This window comes from Tursiops truncatus, chromosome 4, assembly GCF_011762595.2.
Source record: "Tursiops truncatus isolate mTurTru1 chromosome 4, mTurTru1.mat.Y, whole genome shotgun sequence".
NCBI lineage: Eukaryota > Metazoa > Chordata > Mammalia > Artiodactyla > Delphinidae > Tursiops > Tursiops truncatus.
In genome coordinates, this window is record NC_047037.1 from 62,274,288 (window position 1) to 62,288,620 (window position 14,333).

At 38.3% G+C, this 14,333-nt stretch overlaps 1 pseudogene; it reads right to left on the minus strand.

The window, feature by feature from the left end:
• Positions 1-7,804: 7,804 nt before the first annotated feature.
• On the minus strand, positions 7,805-10,935 carry LOC109551871 (DNA-directed RNA polymerases I, II, and III subunit RPABC4 pseudogene; annotated as a pseudogene).
• Positions 10,936-14,333: the final 3,398 nt, after the last annotated feature.

The following is a 14,333-nucleotide window of genomic DNA, read 5'->3' on the forward strand; positions in this document are numbered from 1 at the left end:
TTTTGCATAGTTGTAATCTTAGTTTATCTACAAAATTGAGTTCTGCTTTTTTGACTTTGCATTATGTTATAAACATGTTTGCACATTTCTGCATAGCTTCAGTATTATTTTAATGGCTACATATTTTTAAAAGTTGTTACACTGTACTTTATCCATTCCTGTATGTAGGAACATTTCTGCTGTATCTAGTTTTAACTTATTATAAATAACAGAGTTAGAATCATTCTTTGTATATAGGTTCTTTGTTTTTCTTTTACAAGATATTTCTTTAGAACAAATTCCCAGAAATGGTTTTACTAGTTTCAAAGGGCATGAACATTTTTATGGGTCCTAATATATAACATACTTCCCTTCAGAAAAATTGTACCAGTCTTCATTACAATAAACTATGTGAAAAAGTACTGGATTCCTAAAAAGCTGAGAAGTGTTGAGCTTTTCTTTAAAAAAAAAAAAAAAAAGCATTTCACTTTATTTTTATTACCTTGCTGTGTACATTACTGTTTTAATTTTTATTTCTCCATTATGATTAACAGTTTTAAGTAATCAATATGCCAGGCACCATTCCAAGAGGTTTACACATATAAAATCATGTTTTTTTAAATAAAAATAATTTAAGTAAACACGATGCATGAAAGCTGTAAAAACCTGTCCTCTCTGTATTAGATATTATAGTAAAATAAAATTTAAAATTCTCAGAAAATAAATGATCTTATTTCATAGAAGTGGAGAGGCACAGAAAAATGAACTATGAAAGAAAAAATACTAGATTTTTCGGCATATTTAAGTTTTGTACATCAGAAGAACAAGCTAATTCAAAGGAATAATCATTTCTTTTACTACTGAGGAAAAATAAAGTTTTTTCAGAATTCAAAACTTCACTTAATCCATATCTTCTTTCCTGAAAAATCACTGTGTGAAACTTAAAAAGTCCAGTGAAGGAACTGGGATGATAAAATGACAGTTATACTAAATATTTTTTAAATAATTAAGAAAACCATTCAATATATGACCAACCTGATCTCACCAAGCACATCAAACTGATGAGGAAGTATAATCTCAGCATATGGAAACTGGAGACAGTGTGTGTCGCATTCACAAGAAGAATGATTTCCTTCCCAGTCTTAGACTTTCCCCTCAGAGAGAGCTCAGATAACTAACCCAGAGGTGTGGTGACAACAGGAAGCTCCCAAGAGACTGCAGGCAGGTCCCAACCCTTTCAGGATATGTGACTCCTCCCCTTTTCAATAAAAGGTCAGGTACATTTCTGCTTACACAATTTTATGCACATCTTGATATTATGTATGTGCAGAATGATGAGTTCAAAATAGTTTCATTCTTTGTGGGCGTTTGGCTTGGTGTGTTGAAATCAAGTGTGATTTGAGACATTTTCCCCTCTTGTTTTTGTGAATGAAACAAATCCAGTTAGTCTTCTGTTGACCTGTGTATACAAAACTACTTTTTGTGTTTATTTACACACTTATTTCTCAGAGGGCAGTCTTCAGATTTTATTAAGAACATTTTAAGTCTAATCAAGTACCTATATTTGTAAAAATATGCTTTAGATTAAAGGCAACTTTTTTTTTTTTTTTTTTTTTTTGCGGTACGCGGGCCTCTCACTGCTGTGGCCTCTCGCGCTGCGGAGCACAGGCTCCGGACGTGCAGACCCAGCGGCCACGGCTCACGGGCCCAGCCGCTCCACGGCATGTGGGATTCTCCTGGACCGGGGCACGAACCCGCATTCCCTGCATCGGCAGGCAGACTGTTAACCACTGTGCCACCAGGGAAGCCCTAAAGGCAACTTTTTTTTTTTTTTTTTTTAAAGGCAACTTTTAAAATGGTATTATATATCTTTATTTTTATTTTTTCCCATCTCTCTCTTAGTTCTTCTTCCTCCTCCCCCTCCCCTTTCTCCCTCTCCCCTTTCTCCCCTCCCCACCCCCTCCCCTCCCCTCCCCTCCCCTGCCCCTCCCCCTCCCCTCCCTTCTTCCTCCTCCCCTTCTCCTTCTCCTTCTTCTTCAAGGAAAAATAGATGAAAAAGCTTTAAATAGAGAACTAGGCCTGAATCCATCCACCTCAAATTTGGAAATAACTGAATTTGTGCTCCATAGCTACAAGGTAATTTAATTCTCTCTCTGGTAGAAGTACTTGCAACACTTACTCAGGCTTGTGATGGTGGTCCGAAGAACTGAAAAATAGATGAATAAACACAGAAACAACTTAAGAATGCATTTTCATAGGCAAAACATAGGCAAAAAGCATAGGCAAAATTCACTAGTCATTTAGCATTGTTTATGAAGTGACAGCATCTCTCATATAAGTTTATCAGTTTTCTCATATAAGTTTGAGAAATTATACTCATATAATTCTCTGCGCCTGCACCCCATTCCTTGTAGGAAGTGGATTCTAGCAATGCTCTCCAAGTAATCAGTACATCAGTATCACTGGGGGAACTTTTAAAAGTATCGTATATGGATTTCTGTGTCACACCTCAGACCTAATGAATGCCAAGACTCCCTACCAGTGGTCCACTGACCTGTGTTCAAATCCCATGTCTTCTACTCACTAGTTGAGTGGCCTTAACCAAAACATCTAAGTTCTCTAACTCTTCGTTTTCTCCACTGTAGAATGAAGATGATAAAACTACACATCTCACCAGGTTGTTATATGGATTAAATGAGATATTGTAAGTCAAGTTCTTGGCACTGTGCCTACTACCAAGGGTAAGTGCACTCACCACTTGGTAACTATTGTTATTACCTAACTGGTCACACAGTCACCTTTCCCTCCCCTCAGAAGGCCACACAGTTCTAAGAAGGATTAGGTGGACAAGCTTTGTGGGAATGTAGGAATGAAGAGGACCTTTTAGCAGTGATGTTTCAGGTGAATAATTTTAGCCACCACTTGTCTGTTTTGGTATTTTGTCTCCTGCTTGGAGAAATAAATTAAGGATACATAAATAAGAAAACCAAATAGGTGGCCTGTTAGTTTTTCTTTTTCTCCATTTGCAGTAAGCTTTACTAATTTGAAAACAGCTGCCCTCTGGAACAAATGGAGAATTGTTTCACATTCTGTTAGGAACGTGTTATGGAATGCATTGCCCCTGTTGGCTCAGTGTACTTGCCTGATAAAATTTGTTGAATTCCTATCAGTTTTAGTACCATGCCAAATGTTTATCTAGACAGAGCCAATGTACATTTTTCTGGAAACTAGCCAATTATAGGAATAAGAATCATTTCCGTTGGGAGGCCTCTTTGTGTTACTATTAATGATTGTCCTGCTGGGGGCACAGAAAGTCCCCTAACTTCCTAGCTGTGTGCTCTCTTCTACTTCCAGCATTCAGGACAGCACAAGAATCAGTGGGAGAACTCATCCCCTCTCTTTTGGGTAGTGAAAAATATCAAATATAAAAAAACATAAAACATTCTAAAGGATTGGGGGAGGAGTGAGGAAGGGCTGAACAGAAAATGGGTGATAAAGGGACAAGGAGTCTTTGAGAGGTGGATTACTTCCTTCCCTTGATTGTAGTGGTGATTACAGGAATCTACACATGTGATAAGGTTGCTTAGAACCCCTCCCCCCCAATACACACACACAAATGAGTGCATATAAAAGTGGTAAAATCTAAGTAAGGTCTATGAATTGTATCAAAGTCGATTTTCTGGCTTTGATAGTGCAATTTCTGATAGTTTTTTGATAGTTTGATTTTCTGGTTTTGTAACTTCTTATATAAGATGTTACAATTGTGGGAAACTGGGTGAGTGTACAAGGGACATGCCTGTACTATTTTTCAACTCCCTATGAACCGATAATTATTTCCAAATAAAAGGTTTTAAAAATTCCAAATGATCTGCCAACTCCTAACCATTTGAATGATAACATTTATTCAAAAGTATTCTAAGGAAAACCATTTCTTCATTTCTCATCAGCTAGATAACAATGAATAATGGTCAGTTTTCTCAGTACTATGACCCTGATAAATGACAACTCAGGAACATTAGAATTTTCCTCATTTCCAGTTTAGTATTATGTACTGGCTTTTTTTTTTTAACCTAGAAATCACTTGCTACAGAGAGCACTGTAGAAAGAGGCAGGTAAGCTTCCAAACAGAGGGACAGGAAAAACAGGTATGGAAGTGTAATGGAACAGAGGGGAGGTGGTTTTATAACCCTCCTTGACTTCAACAGTCAGAAAAGTTGAACTGTGTCCCCTCCCGCCCTGGTCTAGGGCTCCAAGCTTGTATATGACTCACTATAATGTCCTTTTGTCTTTTCATCTGCATCAGTGGCCCTGCAGTTTCTCACTTGAGGTCCAGGTTTGGAAAGACAAGTCTGTTTCCTTGAGTCATATTCTATAAGGAGATCAGGGTAACTTTCTCCAAATCTATGTATTTGTTTAATTTCATTAAAAAATATACTTATTTGCTTATTTCTTTGGCTGCACTGAGTCTTAGTTACAGCATGCAGGATTTTCGTTGTGGATGTGGGATCTAGTTCCCTGACCAGGGATCAAACCTGGGCCCCCTGCATTGAGAGCATGGAGTCTTAAACGCTGGAACACCAGGGAAGTCCCTGTTTCATTTCTTCATTCCTTCATTTATTGAACATTTCTTGAGCTTCCATTAAAAATATAATAAGGAAAAAGTAGGAGATGGCTCCTTCCCTCAAGGAGACAGACACAGCACTATCACTACTACTACTTCTACTGCTATTACTACTACTGCTGCTGCTGCTGCTACCACTACTACAATGCAATATAATATAGAGATTTGGGTACACATTCCATAGGGGAACTGAGGAGAAAGCAGTGAGGTGCTAGGAATCCCAGGGAGGAGCCACTGGAAAAGTTTCACACAGGAAGAGTCTTTTTTTTTTTTTTTAACATCTTTATTGGGGTATAATTGCTTTACAATGGTGTGTTAGTTTCTGCTTTATAACAAAGTGAATCAGTTATACATATGTTCCCATATCTCTTCCCTCTTGCGTCTCCCTCCCTCCCACCCTCCCTATCCCACCCCTCCAGGCGGTCACAAAGCACCAAGCTGATCTCCCTGTGCTATGCGGCTGCTTCCCGCTAGCTATCCACCTTACACTTGGTAGTGTATATATTGAGCTGGGTTTCAAAGACTAGGCAGCAGTTTACCAGGTGAAGAAGGAGGAAGCAAGGCATTCCAGGCAGAGGGAATGAACTTGGAGGCATAAAAGAAGTGTGGATTGAGAGTTCGGTGTGTATGAATAAGAAATGATAAAGTAATTTGAAGACAGGTTGTGAAGAACTTTATGTCATGCTTAGGATATTGGCTTTTTATCTTCAAGACAATGGGAACTAGATTTTTTTCTTGTTCACCTATTTATATGTTAATGTATTACTATTACTTAATAATACAAACAAATATAAATATTATATGATCATATATAATAAATGTAATAAATAATATAAATATAAAATAATATATTTATGCTAACTTACTAACATTATTATGTGAATAATTTTTTTGGTAGTTCATTACAAAAAAAGAAAGAAAATGTCTACATACTACTTTTCTGGCCTAAGAAGTATTTTTCATTGAATAGAGCTACTTTGTTTTAGAAAGTATGACTTCCTTACAAACAATGTATTGAACAAAATCAGTGCAAGTCCACTGCTCTCAGTAACCGCTTGTTTTTGGAGTGCTGCTCAGAACATTTCAAAGAGAGACTGCTCTAGCAAGGCCTTGCACAATGGCAAGACAGAGGCAAAATGCTTTTTACTTACTAAAATTTCATTAAGAAAAAAAGATCAACAAAAATTTCAGGGGAATGTTCAATACTTAAAGTCCATTGGTACCATGTTTTTTAGATTTACTTGGACCTTAAACTCTTGTTTTAAAATACTGATATTAGAGTCTGGTTTTTACTTTTTTTTGGGGGGGGGGGTTTTACTTTTATTTAGCTGGCTTCCCAAGCATTCGTCTTGAGAATCCTGCACCTTCATTGGACAGTTATTCCCTGGAGCATGCACACAAAGTTCTCTGTACAAGACTCTATGGAAAAGTCTACTCCTGGCATTTGGAAGGTCTATCCTTGTGACTTATGGCTTGGGCATCCATTTGGAACCATTGTGAACCATTTGAGGGGCTCACGCTGTCTAAATTAAGAGAGTACTTCTTACCAGGTGGCTTCCTCCTCTTCTGGCTGCACCTCACTTTCAGCTGCTCCCAGAGATACCTGTCTCTCTTTTTGAGGTTCTCCCTGGGGCCATCCAAAGTAAATTTTAGCATTGCCACATATTTTAAGTCAGACTTACTCCAAACAAACCTCCCAAATTTGGTGAAAGTCAACCAAACCATTTTTAGTGATTCAGTAACAGAAAACTAGAAATGTAACTTATAAATTACTTTCCTTAATAAATACGAACAACAGGGCTTCCCTGGTGGCACAGTAGTTAGGAATCCACCTGCCAATGCAGGGGACATGGGTTCGAGCCCTGGTCCGGGAAGATCCCACATGCCGCGGAGCAGCTAAGCCTGTGAGCCACAACTACTGAGCCTGCGTGCCACAACTACTGAAGCCCGCACGCCTAGAACCCATGCTCCACAACAAGAGAAGCCACTGTAGTGAGAAGCCCGCGCACCGCCAGCGAGGAGTAGCCCCTGCTCGCCAAAACTAGAGAAAGCCCGCGGGCAGCAACGAAGACCCAACGCAGCCAAAAATAAATAAATAAATAGACAAAAAAAATTAAAAACAATAATATAAATTTACCTTCCTTAACAACAAAAACAAAAAGCAACAAAAGAACAACAATGACAACAAAAGACAGAAAAAGAGAGATCCTGAAAATACATAGAAGGACAGGGTAGGGCTTCCCTGGTGGCGCAGTGGTTGAGAGTCCGCCTGCCGATGCAGGGGACACGGGTTCGTGCCCCGGTCCGGTAAGATCCCACATGCTGCGGAGCGGCTGGGCCCGTGAGCCGTGGCCGCTGAGCCTGCGCGTCCGGAGCCTGTGCTCCGCAACGGGAGAGGCCACAGCAGTGAGAGGCCTGTGTACCGCAAAAACAAAAAAAAAAGGACAGGGTAGAAGAAGAGGCAGCTATTGCAATGATGTGAGAAATGATCAGGCCCTGAAAGACAGTGATTTTGATGGGTTTGTGTTACTGAGTTGGTCTAATTGATCTCGGAGAGACAGCAGTGAGCAGTCCTGAAGAGAGATCTTAGTTCCCTGCCCAGGAATTGGACCTGGGTAGCCTGGATGAAAATCAGGAATCCTAGCCGCTAGACCACCAGGGACTAGAGTCTAGAAAGAAAGTGGCCCTGGCCCTTTCCCCCAGTTGAAAGCAAGAATGTTTCAAGGAGGCAAAAACTGTAAAAATAGGTACGAAGTTTATTATTAGAGACAAGTACAAGGTATGGGAGAGCACACAGAGCATAAAGTTTGTTTAGTTAAGACAGAAACTAGGCAGAAATACATACCCAGAGAGAAAGCTTATGGCCATCCTGAACAAAGAGTGTAGTAACGAGGTGATTTAAATTAATATTTAAATAGGACAGTCCTTCCAGGTCTTTGTTTACCTTTGGCTAATTATCTTGTTTCTTTTTTCACACCTGACTGGTCCTAGGACCCTCCCCAACATGTGTGCGCAACTTTAAAAAAAATTTTATTTATTTATTTTTTTGTATAGAAATGTTTTATTTTTTGAATTTTATTTTATTTTTATTTTTTTATACAGCAGGTTCTTATTAGTCATCCATTTTATACATATTAGTGTATACATGTCAATCCCAATCTCCCAATTCATCCCACCACCACCCCCCTGCCGTTTTCCCCCCTTGGTGTCCATACATTTGTTCTCTACATCTGTGTCTCAATTTTTGCCCTGCAAACCGGTTCATCTGTACCATTTTCTAGGTTCCACATATATGCATTAATATACGATATTTGTTTTTCTCTTTCTGACTTACTTCACTCTGTAGGACAGTCTCTAGATGCATCCATGTCTCTACAAATGACCCAATTTCATTCCTTTTTATGGCTGAGTAATATTCTATTGTATATATGTACCACTTCTTCTTTATCCATTTGTCTGTCGATGGGCATTTGGGTTGCTTCCATGACCTGGCTATTGTAAATAGTGCTGCAATGAACATTGGGGTGCATGTGTCTCTCTGAATGGTGGTTTTCTCTGGGTATATGCCCAGTAGTGGGATTGCTGGGTCATATGGTAATTCTATTTTTATTTTTTAGGGAACCTCCACACTGTTCTCCATAGTGGCTGTATCAATTTACATTCCCACCAACAGGGCAAGAGGGTTCCCTTTTCTCCACACCCTCTCCAGCATTTCTTGTTTATAGATTTTCTGATGATGCCCATTCTAACCAGTGTGAAGTGATACCTCATTGTAGTTTTGATTTGCATTGCTCTAATAATTAGTGATGTTGAGCAGCTTTTCATGTGCTTCTTGGGCATCTGTATGTCTTCTTTGGAGAAATGTCTATTTAGGTCTTCTGCCCATTTTTTGATTGGGTTGTTTGGTTTTTTTCATATTGAGCTGCATGAGCTGTTAGTATATTTTGGAGATTAATCCTTTGTCAGTTGCTTCGTTTGTAAATATTTTCTCCCCTTCTGAGGGTTGTCTTTTCGTCTTGTTTACTGTTTCCTTTGCTGTGCAAAAGCTTTTAAGTTTCATTAGGTCCCATTGGTTTATTTTTGTTTTTTATTTCCATTACTCTAGAAGATGGGTCAAAAAAGATCTTGCTGTGATTTATGTCAAAGAGTGTTCTTCCTATGTTTTCCTCTAAGAGTTTTGTTGTTGTTATGGTTGTAAAGAGATATTTACTGGGACTCTTGTATAGAAAGGACAAGCTCAAGAAGGAACATGGCAGAATTACAAGATTATGAAAGCCACGGTCCAGGAAAACCTGGACCAAGGAAGCACTCTTTAAAAATCTTGAGTATGGTAGTACTTTGTATAGCACATAATAAATTTATAGAACTTACTATTTGAGGATGGTAGTAGAAATACCTCTTTTTTTTTTAAATGGTACAGTTAATACTTTGAATGTGAGAGACACACAAAGCTATTAACAAAGTTGAAATATATCTAATCGAATCCTGGAACAGATGGAGTACCTGAGCATCCATATCCCTAAGATCAAGGCAAAAGCTTTAAACAGTCATCCAACAATTCAGTGTAAACCAACACATTTTTTTAATATCCTGAAAGCAGAGTTTTTTACCTTAATGGCTGATTACACCTGGGAAATTGTACCTGCCTTAATAGTCTGCTTCATCCACTTTACTTCGGGTTGACTTTGCCTTACAGAAAGCAACCATTAAAGTTTATTTTCCCTTGCCAAAGATTTTAAAAGTAGTCAAGCATTATATACAAATACAGAAAGGCCTATGCCAAGTTAACAAATGAAAATTTTAACTCAAAATGAGCTATGCACACTGACAGTAAGTGCATTGGTATACTCTATACAAAATGATGCTGTAGAGTTTACAAACAATTGGTGATGTAAAACAGTGGTTTCCTAGGAACTTACTTAATCAGACCTTTAGAGGGCCCTAGCAAACTTCATTTTTAACAAGGGTGCCAGATGATTCTAGAATTTGATTAAAGTGTAGTTTGGGGAAGCACTTTAACCTTCATTGTGTGTCAGATTACATATAAAATTAAATTACAAACCATGTAACAGAACAAAAAATAATATCCTTATATAAACTATTAGTAGATACCTAAATACAATATGGCTTTTAAAATGAAAACATGTGTGTATAGTTGTATTCATAAAGTACACTAATCAAAAGCTATACAATATTAACAGCAAATCCAAATGCAAATGAAGATATTCCTCTGAATTTCGTGTTTCATTGAGCATCAAAAAACACCAATCTTTTAGTCCTTTTCTTGTGCATTATTCTGTATCCACATTCTGTGCATCGGATTGGATCCCTTGATTTTATTTCATTTTCTGTGTGACATTCTCCACAGATATATATCATTGGCTGTTGATTTGGGAGTTGAACGTCCTTCTGGGTGTCCATTGTTGTACCCACATAACTTGGAGAAACTTCTCTGTGCTTGCAAACAGATTCTGACTCACCGCTGTGTCCCCTCTAAGAGTTTTATAGTGTCCGGTCTTACATTTAGGTCCTTCATCCATTTGGAGTTTATTTTTGTGTATGGTGTTAGGGAGTGTTCTAATTTCATTCTTTTACATGTAGCTGTCCAGTTTTCCCAGCACCACTTATTGAAGACTGTCTTTTCTCCATTGTATATCCTTGCCTCCTTTGTCATAGATTAGTTGACCATAGGTGTGTGGCTTTATCTCTGGGCTTTCTATCCTGTTCCATTGATCTATATTTCAGTTTTTGTGCCAGTACCACATTGTCTTGATTACTGTAGCATTGTAGTATAGTCTGAAGTCAGGGAGTCTGATTCCTCCAGCTCCGTTTTTTTCCATCAAGACTGCTTTAGCGGGGCTTCCCTGGTGGCGCAGTGGTTAAGAATCTGCCTGCCTATGCAGGGGACATGGGTTCGCACCCTGGCCCAGGAAGATCACACATGCTGCGGAGCAACTAAGCCCATGCAACACAGCTACTAAGCCTGTGCTCTAGAGCTCACGTGACACAACTAGTGAGCCTAGATGCCACAACTACTGAGGCCCGTATGCCTAGAGCCTCTGCTGTGCAACAAGAGAAGCCACTACAATGAGAAGCCCGCACACTGCAACAAAGAGTAGCCCCCACTCGCCACAACCAGAGAAAGCCCGCGCACAGCAACGAAGATCCAATGCAGCCAAAAATTTTAAAAAATAAAAAATATATTGCTTTGGCTATTCAGGGTCTTTTGTGTCTCCATACAAATTTTAAGACATTTTGTACTAGTTCTGCAGAAAATGCCATTGGTAATTTGATAAGGATTGCATTGAATCTGTAGATTGCTTTGGGTAGTGTATTCATTTTCACAATACTGATTCTTCCAATCCAAGAAAATCCTATATCTCTCCATCTGTGTCGTCTTGGATTTCTTTCATCAGTGTCTTCTACTTTTCTGAGTACAGTTCTTTTACCTCCTTAGGAAGGTTTATTCCTAGGTATTTTATTCTTTTTGTTGCAATGGTAAATGGAATTGTTTCCTTAATTTCTCTTTCAGATTTTTCATCATTAGTGTATAGGAATGCAAGAGATTTCTGTGCATTAATTTTGTATCCTTCAACTTTACCAAATTCATTGATTAGCTCTAGTAGTTTTCTGGTGGCACCTTTAGGATTATCTATGTAGAGTACCATGTCATCTGCAAACAGTGACAGTTTCACTTCTTCTTTCCAATTTGTATTCCTTTTATTTCTTTTTCTTCTCTGATTGCCATGGGGAGGAATTCCAAAACTATGTTGAATAATAGTGGTGAGAGTGAACATCATTATCTTGTTCCTGACCTTAGAGGAAATGTTTTCAGTTTTTCACCATTGAGAATGATGGTTGCTGTGGGTTTGTTGTATATGGCCTTTATTATGTTAAGGTAGGTTCTGTCTGTGCCCACTTTCTGGAAAGTTTTTTATCATATATGGGTGTTGAATTTTCTCAAAGCTTTTTCTGCATCTATTGAGATGATCATATATGGTTTTTATTCTTCAATTTGTTAATATGGTGTATCACATTGATTGATTTGCGTATATTGAAGAATCCTTGCATCCCTGGGATAAATCCCAATTGATCATGGTGTATGATCCCTTTTTATGTGTTGTTGGATTCTGTTTGCTAGTATTTTGTTGAGGATTTTTGCATCTGTATTCATCAGTGATATTGGTCTGTAATTTTCTTTTCTTGTGGTATCTTTGTCTGGTTTCGGTATCAGGGTGATGGTGGCCTCATAGAATGAGTTTGGGAGTGTTCCTTCCTCTGCAATTTTTTGGAAGAGTTTGAGAAGGATGGCTGTTAGCTCTTCTCTAAATGTCTAATAGAATTCACCTGTGAAGCCATCTGGTCCTGGACTTTTGTTTGTTGGAAGAATTTTAATCACAGTTTCAATTTCATTACTTGTGATTCATCTGTTCATATTTTCCATTTCTTCCTGGTTCAGTATTGGAAATTTATACCTTTCTAAGAATTTGTCCATTTCTTCCAGGTAGTCCATTTTATTGGCATACAGTTGCTTGTAGTAGCCTCTTAGGATGCTTTGTATTTCTGCGGTGTCCACTGTAACTTCTCCTTTTTCATTTCTAATTTTATTGATTTGAGTCCTCTCCCTCTTTTTCTTGATGAGCTGGCTAAAGGTTTATCAATTTTGTTTATCTTCTCAAATAACCAGCTTTCAGATTTATTGATCTTTGCTATTGTTTTCATTGTTTCTATTTCATTTATTTCTGCTCTGATCTTTATGATTTCCTTCCTTCTACTAATTTTGGTTTTTGTTTGTTCTCCTTTCTCTAGTTCCTTTAGGTGTAAGGTTAGATTGTTTATTTGAGATTTTTCTTGTTTCTTGAGGTAAGATTATACTGCTATAAACTTCCCTCTTAGAACTGCTTTTGCTACATCCCATAGGTTTTGGATCATCATATTTTAGTTGTCATTTGTCTTTAGGTGTTTTTTGATTTCCTCTTTGATTTTTTCACTGATCTCTTGGTTATTTAGTAACATATTGTTCAGCCTCCAGGTGTTTGTGTTTTTTATGTTTTTTTCCCTGTAATTTACTTCTAATCTCACAGAGTTGTGGTCGGAAAAGATGCTTGATATGATTTCAATTTTCTTAAATTTACCGAGGCTTTATTTGTGACCCAAGATGTAATCTATCCTGGACAATGCTCCGTGTGCACTTGAGAAGAAAGTGTAATCTGTTGTTTTGCAATGTAATGTCCTATAAATATCAATTAAGTCTATCTGCTCTATTGTGTCATTTAAAGCTTGTGTTTCCTTATTAATTTTCTGACTGGATGATCTGTCCATTGGTGTAAGTGAGGTGTTAAAGTCCCCCACTATTATTGTGTTACTGTTGATTTCCTCTTTTATAGCTGTTAGCAGTTGCCTTATGTTTTGAGGTGCTCCTATGTTGGGTGCATATATATTTATAATTGTTATATCTTCTTCTTGGATTGATCCCTTGATCATTATGTAGTGTCCCTCCTTGTTTCTTGTAACATTCTTTATGTTAAAGTCTATTTTATCTGATATGAGCATTGCTACTCCAGCTTTCATTTGATTTCCATTTGCATGTAATATCTTTTGCCATCCCCTCACTTTCAGTCTGTATGTGTCCCTAAGTCTGAAGTGTGTCTCTTGTACACAGCATATATATGGTCTTGTTTTTGTATCCATTTAGCAAGCCTGTATCTTTTGGATGGAGCATTTAATCCATTCACATTAAAGGTAATTATCGATATATATGTTCCTATTACCATTTTCTTAATTGTTTTGGGTTTGTTTTTGTAGGTCCTTTTCTTCTTTCATGTTTCCCACTTAGAGAAGTTCCTTTAGCATTTGCTATAGAGCTGAATTTTCTTAGCTTTTTCTTGATTTCTCCGTCGAATCTGAATGAGATCCTTGCTGGGTAGGGTAATCTTTGTTGCAGGTTCTTCACTTTCATCACTTTAAATATATCGTGCCACTCCCTTCTGGCTGGTAGAGTTTCTGCTGAGAAATCAGCTGTTAACCTTATGGGAGTTCTGTTGTATGTTATTTGTCGTTTTTCCCTTGTTGCTTTTAATAATTTTTCTTTGTCTTTAATTTTTGTCAATTTGATTACTATGTGTCTCAGTGTGTCTCTCCTTGGGTTTATCCTGCCTGGGACTGTCTGCACTTCCCGGACTTGGGTGACTATTTCCTTTCCCATGTTAGGGAAGTTTTCGACTATAATCTCTTCAAATATTTTCTTGGGTCCTTTCTCTCTCTCTTCTTCTGGGACCCCTATAATGCGAATGTTGCTGCGTTTAATGTTGTCCCAGAGGGCTCTTAGGCTCTCTTCATTTCTTTCTTTCTTTCTTTTTTTTTTTTATAATTCTGTATTTTAATTTATTTTTTATTAATTTATTTTTGGCTACATTGGGTCTTCATTGCTGCACGCAAGCTTTCTCTAGTTGCGGCGAGCAGGGGCTACTCTGTTACGGTGCGTGGGCTTCTCATTGCGGTGGCTTCTCTTGTTGCAGAGCACGGGCTCTAGGCACGCGGGCTTCAGTAGTTGTCACACGCGGGCTCAGTAGTTGTGGCTCACAGGCTCTAGAGCGCAGGCTCAGTAGTTGTGGTACATGGGCTTAGTTGCTCCGAGGCATGTGGGATCTTCCCAGACCAGAGCTCAAACCCATGTCCCCTGCATTGGCAGGCGGATTCTTAACCACTGAACCACCAGGGAAGCCCTGTCTTC